The sequence below is a fragment of the Aspergillus mulundensis genome, assembly GCF_003369625.1.
Source record: "Aspergillus mulundensis strain DSM 5745 chromosome Unknown scaffold_8, whole genome shotgun sequence".
Classification (NCBI taxonomy): Eukaryota; Fungi; Ascomycota; class Eurotiomycetes; order Eurotiales; family Aspergillaceae; genus Aspergillus; species Aspergillus mulundensis.
In genome coordinates this window covers 267,393-277,464 of record NW_020797896.1, presented here as the reverse complement: position 1 = coordinate 277,464, position 10,072 = coordinate 267,393, and positions in this window count along the sequence as shown.

The following is a 10,072-nucleotide window of genomic DNA, read 5'->3' as shown; positions in this document are numbered from 1 at the left end:
AAAGTTATAAAAAGCCTACTAGCGCTTTTAAAGCAGGATTTTTTTATAAAAAAAGTTATAAATATTATTTATAAGTATAAATTTAAGCTAAAAAATTTAGGTGCGTGAAAGAGTATTCTATAACTATAAAAATAATAATATATAAATAATAGCCTTTTATATAACCTTTTATAGTTATATATCCCTAATTATTACTAGTTATAAATAAAAAATTTAATAAAGTTATATAATAACCTGTTTGCAGGGCACTTTATAAAAAAAATATTAAAATTAGTTTAATAAAGGTTTTTTTAGCTAAAAATGCGGGATTTTATAAAAAAATATTATAAAATATATAAAATTTATTAAAAATTATAGGTATTACGTGGTAAGTAATAAGGCTTACTTTAACTTTTATTAATACTTATAAAGCCTTAAAAGTAAATTAGCATAAACTTTATTATAAATTTACTTATAAATATTAAAATTAAAAACTTAAATAACTCGCGAGAGGCGTATAATATTATATTAGTAATTATAAATAAAATAAGTAAAATAGCTTATTTTATTTTAATTAAAAAGTTAATTAAGGGTTACAAGCTAGCTTACCTAGTAATTTATAAGGTATTTTATTTATATAAAATACCCGCAAATATTATAATAAATTATAAAAGCATATTTATAAAAGGGTTTTAGTTAAACTTTATATATAATATATTAATTAAGCATTTAATAAGTACTACGTACCACCTGTAAATAAATAATTAAATAAAATACTTAAATAATATTTTAGAATAGTTTTTGCAAGGGTATATTAACTTTTTATAAAATAATTAGGTTAATTATCTACCTTTTATAAAGTTTACTTATAATAATTTATAATAGGTATTTATTTATAATATATTATTTTATATAATATATAGGGTAAACCCTAGAATTATAGTACTTAACTTAAAACTAAAAAATAAAATATTTTATAAGGTATTAAATTAGGTAAAGCATTTATAAAAAATTTAAAATATTATATAAAAAAGTATTAAAAATACCTAAGTAGTGCAAGCAAAATATTTTAATAAAAAAAAAAATAAAAAAAACCTTTATAATGGGTAACTATGTTTAGGTTAGTAATACTAATTAATTATAAATAAAATTAAATTAAAAGCTAGACTAGCTATAAGCTAGTCTGTGTAAGGTAATTAAGTAAATAAGGTAAAATACTTATTATATAGCTTTATTATTAAGTTTTTATATATATAATATTTTTTATGTGTTTATACTCCGCGAATATAAAAAAAATAAAAAAAATAAATATTTATAAGTAATATAAAGCAAGGTTTACAAATAAAAATTAGGCTAAGTATTATATAAAGGTAATATTAAGGCCGGGGATAAAAAACCCTAAGTAACTTTATATAAAATAGTTAAAATATAATAAAATAATAAAAAAACTAGTTTACGGGTTAAGGCACTTATAAGTATATAAGAAATATATAATAAAAAAAATAAAACCTAGTTTTTAAAAATAAAAAAAAATAAAAAATAACTTTTGCAAGCCTAAAAAAAAACTAACTAATAATTAATAGCACCACTACCTATAAATTAAATAAGATTATTAACCCCCTTTTATAACTATTAATATTTTTTATAAATTACTAATTAAACGCGTGTGCTTTTTTATATATAAAAATAAGAACTAATATTTTATAGGTGTAAAAAGCTTTAAAAGTAATATTAAGTAACTATTTATAGTTTTTAAGCTAATAACTATTTAGTACTAGTCCAGGTTTTATATAAAAAAGTAGGAATATAAGTAGTATAAATAGTTATTATATTTTTAGCTAATACCCTTCAAAATGTATTCCATAAAAGTAGAATAACTAAATAATTTTTTTAAAAAAATATTAATATATTTTATATACTTATGGCCCTGTAAAGGTTTTTACCTAGCATGTATTATAAAAATAACCTTATAAGTTTATACACGTGTAGTAATTTAGGCTATATTAATAAAATTATATTAATATATATACCTTTATACTAGCATAAAAATTTAATATAATTTATAGCTAAATAGCGGCTTAATACTATTATAAAATAGTAATTTTAGTAAAACTAATAAGCTAGTAATTATAAAAAATTTTTTTAAATTATTTATTATATTCCTAGGAAGTATTATAAACTAGGCTTACGCCTAATTTATAATACTTATCTTGCCTAAAGGTAAGGTATCCTATATTATTTTAGTAAGTAGCCCTTTAATAAGGTAAGGCGTAATAATAAAAAGGGTGCCTGGTAGCTATAAATAAGTTAATAGTATTTTTATAAATAGGGATTTTATAAATAGGAATATACATAGGTAAAAAAGTAAAAAAAAATTTATATATATTAATAAGCAAGGGACTTATAAGTAAAAAGGTAAAAATACTTATTAAATATTATAATAATATAATAACCCTAGTAAGTTATATATTAATACCATAAACATATATTATACAAAAAAAAAATTAGTAAAAAAGGGCAGCCAGGCGTTAAGTAAAATTTATTTATATTAATTAAGGTTAAACTAAATATTAAGGCCTTTACTAGTAGTAAGGGGCAGGATAATAACTAAGCTAAAAATAAAAATAAAAGCTATTTTATAAAATATTATTTCTAAAAGTAAAAAAATCTTATTGTGAGGCGCCTTTGTATACTGCGCTGAGCTTAGGAGAACATGAATTACCGCAATAGGGAAGCATTGTGTATTTATAGTAGGAATTAATTGCTAATTTTTTAAGTTAAAGTTTTAAGTTAAACTTAGTATTTTATATATTATATAACTAACCACTACCTTGGCGCGCGGTTAGATTAGCACTAAAGTTTTTTTATTAAATAGTCTTAGGCTATTAAATTATATTATTATAATATTATATAGTTATAATACTATAATAATAATAATAATACTTTTTTTTTAAGTAATTACGCCCTCGCGATTTATAAATTTATATTTTTTTTATAAAAAGTAATTTAAATTATAGATTTTATTAAGCGCTATAAAATAAGCTATTTTTAAGTTTATAAAGTATTATAGTTCGCGTGTAATTTATATTTAAAGTTAGGGGTAAAAAATTAATTTAATTACCTTACTTTATTACTAGGTTTAAATATAATATTACTGCCTGCGGTAACTAGGCATAGTATCTTAGTTTTAATATTAAAGTGCCCTTGTAATTTCTCTTTTTTTTTTTTAAATTTTTTTAATATTTAAAGTAAAATGGCGCCTATAAGTATACACCTTTTTTATTACGTTTTTATTACTTTTTAATTATTTAATTATATTTTTAAAGTTAAAATACCTTATATTTACCCTTTTTTATGCTTTTTAAGCGCGGTGTTATTTATTTTTAATAATATTAATTATATATTAGTATTATTAGGCCTGTATATTTTATTTTACTTTATACTTAATTTTTATAATAAGGCTTTAAGTTTTAAATAGCTAAATTTCCTTATTTTTACACTTTTTTTAATGCTTTTAGTAGTTATTTATAATATATAATTATTTTATTTTAGCTATTAACATGTTATTATATTAGCTTTTTATTTATTTTTTTTTTATGCCTTGCTACATGCTTGCCTTTTTAATTTAATTAATAAGCTTTTTATATTTAATTTTTTTTATTTTTATATTTTTAAAACTATTTTTAATAGTTAAATTAAACATGGTTTACCTTTATTATAGCCTTTATTATATTATATATTTTTAACCCTATTTTATTTTTTAAGGTTTTTTATACTTGCTTTTTACTTTACATTTTTCTTGCTTTAATACCTAATATAGTCTTATATTATACTTTAAATATTATTATTAGTAGTTATTTAGCTTATTATGGTATTTTATTTTATATTTTTTTATTATAATAATTAAGCCTTAGTTTTAGCCTTTACTTTTTATTTTACCCTTAGTATATAAAAATTATATTTTCCTGCCTATACTTTGTAGTATTAATTATTAATATACCTTTTAAAATTACTTATTTTTATTACGCTCGCGCCGCCACCCCTACTACTAACTTTATTATTATTATTTTTTTTATATTTTTAGTATAACTCCCGGCCCTGGCCCTTGCTTTTTTAGTTATTTTTTTAATTATTACCCTGGCTCCTTTTGCTTTACTACCCCTTAATTTACTTTAGGCTTGCTATTTTTAATATATACTACTTATTACTTAAAAAATTAGTTATTATTTTTATATATAAATAATAATTTAGTATTTTAAATATATTAAGCCCGCGGGTAAAAAATATAATTATTATAAAAATAGCTATAGGACCCCGGCGGAGTGTATTATATTTAATATAATTATAATTTAGTTAAAATTACTTTAGGTTTTAGGTTTATATAATATTATACATGTTAATAATAATAGTCCGCAGGAGGATATAAATATTATAATATTAAAAAAAGCTTATAATACCCTTTTTATAGCTATTTAGGTTATTATAACTATAGGCATAGTTACTTTTTTTATTAATTTAATTATATTAATATTTAATTTAAATTTTTTTTAGCTAGTGCCCGTGTAGTCCGTGATAATATTATTACTTATAAGTTATAATTATACTTTACTAATATTATTTATACTAATACTACATGTAGTTTTTATTTATACCTTTAGGCTATTTACTACTACTACCTTGGCAGCTACTTTTACCTTTTATATTAATATAGCTTTAGCCGCTAACTATATATTTATATATTTAATTTATTTTATATTATATTACTAACCCTATTATAAATCTATATTTTTTTTAATTTAGTATTTATTATGCTACGGCGCTGTTTAGGGTTATTATTTAATTAGCTTTTATATTAGGGGTTAGTATTAATGCCCTGCTAGGTATTATTTTTATATTAGGTATTTAAGGTTTTACACGCTGCGCTGCCTAAGTACTTGTTTAAGTTTTATTTTTTATTTTATTTTATTTTTTATTTTCTTTTCTTTTTTTTTTTGCTAAAGGCCCTGCGGGCGCCACTAATTAGTAAAAATAAAACATGCTTTTTTTTTTTATTATTACTTGTAGCTTATAAAAAGTAGACTTTTAAGTACGCCTTTTTTTTACCCTTTGTAGTTTATTTTTATAAGATTACTTAAACTTATTAAATACTATAATTTTAGCTATATAGGCCTTTGGCTCCCATATATTATTTTTTATATTATTTTAACCTTATTATTTTATAAGGTATTATACTTTACTTTTATATTTATAAATATTAAGAATTTTTTTAATAAAGTATTTTTTCTTGTTATTTACTAGTATAAAACTAATATTTAGCGCTTGGGATAAATTACCTTAATAAGGTTTTAAAAGTATAATATAAAAAATATTATATAACTAGTGTATATTTAGTAAAAGTAGTAGCTTGTATAACTACCTTTCTTATTTTATAATTATTAAAAATAGGCTAATAAATATCTTACTTAATTTATAGTTTAGCCTTATAAACTTAATATTTTTTATATAAAGTATAATATAATTATTAACTTTAAAGCTTATTTTTTTATACTTCTTGTTATACTACACGGCTATTACCTTTTTTAATTTTTATAATTACTTTTCTAGCTTTGCATGGATTTTTTTAAATTTTATAACTTTTTAAAGTTTAATATTTAATACATGCTTAAGTCCCTTAATATTAATATATATAATAACTTTTAAGTTTATAAGGGCCTTAATAGGTATGTAACCTATAAATTATTTATATATATTATTATTTATAAATTATATTATTTTAATCCAGCGTGGCTAATTATCTTAGTACTAGTTAATATAAGCATAAAAATAGTACTTAAAAACTTAATTTTACCTTTTAGTCTAGCTATTTATTTATGGGTAATATATAGTAAATAGTTTTTATTTTACACCCAGGCAGTAACTTAGCGTGGCCTAAAATATACTAGTAAAAAAACTTTTATAATTATTAACCATGTTTTTTAGTATATTAATAAAGCAAAAAATATTATTTATAAGGGTATTTATAAGTTATTTTATATTAATACTTTTTAAGCAAGGGATATACTATATAAATTTAATATATATTTTAATTATTACTAGGATAATATTATACACACGCTTATTATATTTTATAGGTAATAATTTAGTAATAAAATTCATGCTAATTTATTTTATAAGCGCTTTTAGTAAACTTAGTAGTTTTAAAAGTTTATATAGCTTATATTTATAAACTATAATTTATTAGTATTTATTATATTTTTTAATATATTTTTTAATATATTTAGTTATGTCTAGCTAATAGTACCTTTATAAAATATTTATAATAATAATATTAACACCTTAATATTTGCCTTGGGGTTTATTATAATTTACTTTTATAATTTTTTTATATAATACTACTAACTTTAGTATATAAATTTAGTTTTTAAAATATAATAAACTATTATTTACTACTTTTTAATATTTAAAATTTTTTATATGTTTTAGATTTGCAAGATTATTTTTTATTTTTTTTAGATTTTTTATTATAGTTTTAGGCTACTTATAATAATTTTTTAATACTTAGTTATAATTTATTTACATGCTAGTTTTTATTAACCATAGCTGCTTGCATATTAATCTATAACTTAAATTTAGGGTATAATAATATTTAATTATTTAATTACTTTTATAATTTATAAAAAACTATCCTGCCTGCGGCTTTTTTCTTCCCTTTTTTAAGAATATAGTTTACTTTTTTACTTAGGGTATTTACCGGGTTTTTTGCCCCTAAATAATACTTAATAATAAAGTTAAAAGCTATAAATTTTTTAGCCTATTATACTTGCCTTCGCGTTAGGTTTTTAGTTATTATAAATTATTATAAATTATTATAATTTATAAGTACCTTAATAAGAAATTTATTACCTTTAAAATAATATTTTTAAACTTAAAAGTATTTTATAATTATAAGTATTTTAAAATTATAGGTTTTATAATAGGTTTTCGTGTTTTTTAACTTATAAAACTAAAAAGTAACTAGGTGTTATTATATATTTTTTACTAGCTAAAATAGTATTTTAGTAATAGCATACTTTAAGGCATTAGTTTATAATTATATATATAATTTTAAATTAAAGTATTTTAATAAGGGCTATTTTATAAACCTAAGGCATAGTATATTAAATATTTTTAATACTTTTTTTTTAATAAGTATTTTATAATTATATTAATTTTTATAAGGTTAAATAGCGCTGCTATAACTTAGCTATAATTTTTAATAAATTTTTAGTAAAAGTTATAAAATCCTAAAAAAAATACTATTTTTTTTATATTTTTTAGCATTGGCCACTTTATAATAGTTTAAACTTTTTTTAATTTTATTTTAATTTTATTAATGGTTATAATAAAGCCCAAGAAGTTAATTTTTTTTAATATAAAATAAGTATTTACTAACTTTTATATATAGCTTAAAATCACGCAGTTTCTTAAAAACTATTTATATATATTATTTATGCTTCTTCTTATTTTCTAAGAAAATAATAATATTATTTAAGTAAGTAATATAAATTATATTAATTAGCCTAGCTAGGGCGTGGTTTATATAAAATTAAAATATTACTAGTATATTTACTAATTTAAAAAGTATAACTTAATATTTATAAAGCCTAAAGCGTGTTTTAAACACTATTTTTTACTTATTTTTTTTATAAATTTAAAGCCTGTGGTATGTATTATATAAATTAAGCTATATAAAATTTTTTTTTATTTTTAAATAATTAAGAGTTATGTTAAGTAATAGTAAAAGGTATATATTTTTAATTATAATAATATTTAGGCCTTAGTAATTAATATAAAAATATAGGTTATTATTTTTTTTTAATATAAATAGTACTAGAGCTCCCGCAGGGCTTTTTAATAAATATATTTAATTTTTTTTTAAGGCTTTTTTAATATATTCGCGTAGGACCTTAAGCTTTTTTAAAAATAATAAATAAATATACTTACTTAAAGGCTTAGCACTAGGTTATAACTTAATTATATAATTATATAAGTAATAAAATATAAAAATATTTATTTTTACTTTAAAAAATATATTTATATATTTATGGTATTATTTAGGTAGCAAGATTTTTTTAACCTTTATTTTATTAAGGTATATTATAACATAATCTTCTTGCTTAAAAATTTATATTAAAAGTATTTTAACTTTTATAGTAATTTTTATGGTATATTTTTATATTATTATTATATACTATAAGTATTTAAAATTATACTTTACTTTTTAATTATATATTTAATTACTAGTACACTAGTTTAAAATAAGTATTATAGTTAAAAGCCACGGGAACCTTAAAATTATATTATAATTATTAATATTAATAGCTTTAAAGTTTTACTAATAATATTATATATTACACGTAAAATCTCTAGCATAAACTATAAGTATATATTTTTTATAAAATATTATTATATGGCTATTAATTACATGTACTTTATAAGTTAATTTTTTATTTTATATAAGGTAAGACTTTACCTAGCACTAGTTTATAAAATTTACTTTTATTTTAAAGTTAATAAAAACTCTTGTATATTATTATTTTTTATTTTTTTTTATTTTTACCTAAATTACCTAGGCCCGTGGCGCACTTTTTTTTTTATATAAATTTTTAAAGCTTATATTATATAAAGCTTTAAGGTTTTATATTTTTTATATTACTAGATTTACTTGGGGGTTACTACTATAAAAATGCTTTTTTTTAACCTTTGCCTAGTAACTAATAATATTATTTAAAGTACTTAATATAATTATAATTTAGGTATTTGCCTAGGTATAGCTTTTTTATAAATAAGTAATTACTTAAATTACTAGGTTATTTTATGCTAGTATTTACTTTTATACCTTTTTTAAAAGTAAATAGCGCTTTAACTTTTATTATTAATAACCTAGTATGTGTTTAGTTTAGGAATTTTTATTTTTTTTTATAATAGTCTTTTTTTATTTAGGCATGTTATTTTTAATACTAGTTAAATATAATATATAATTTTTATAATATTTTAGTTCTTAGTGCTTGTAAATAAGGGATTTTTTTATATATTTTTTAAAATTTTTTAATATAGGTGCCCTTTGCGCTGGTTATTTTTATATTTATAAGATAAGTATTTTTTAATTTAATTTAGTAATTATATAAATTACCTAATAATTTACTATAGTTACTATTTTATATTACTTTATTTAATAAGTAAATTATTAACAAGCATAGTTTTATTATTAATTATTTTAACTAGTGGATTAAGGAATTTTTTTTAAGTAAATATAGGTTTTACCTTATAAATATTAAATTATTTATATTAATAGTTTTTTGCTAGGAATTTAATAAACCAAGATATTTTATAATTATTATTAGGATAATAGGTTAAAAAGGTTTTAAAGTATATTTTTATATTTAATTTTTAATTATTAAATTTTTTAATATTATTTACTTGGTATAATTTTACGGATAATAGTTTTTTTAAAAAGATTTTTTTTAGGGTGTGTAGTTATTACTATAATTAATTTTATAATAATTTTTTTAAGGTTTGCAAGGGTGTTAAAGTTTATTTAATAAAAAATTATTAATTACTTAATAAATTAAATAAGGGTATTATATATTTATTAATTAGCTTTAGCTATTATAATTTACTAGCATGCCTTTTTAATTTAGGCATGGATTTATTAATATTTTTTTTTATAATATTCTTGTTCCTGTAATTCCTTTTTTTTTACTAAAATTATATTTAGTATTACCTATAGTTTTTTAGTAATTTTTTTATTACTTTTATTTTTATATTTTTAAGCAGGTACTTTGTGTTTTAATATTTTTTATATAATTTAGTTTTTATTTATAGGGGTGCCCTAAGGTTTTTTTAATTAAAAGTTTATAAATTTTTTTTAGGTATATTAATTAGTTATTAAGTTAGGGTTTATAATTACTTTTCTAAAGCTTTATTTACTAGCCCCTAGAATTAAGTTTATTACTTAACTATTATATAAAATAAGTTTTTTTTTAAAAAAAAGAGTAATTAAAATTATAAGGCGTTTTTATATACTATACTAAGCTTAAAAAAATATAAATTA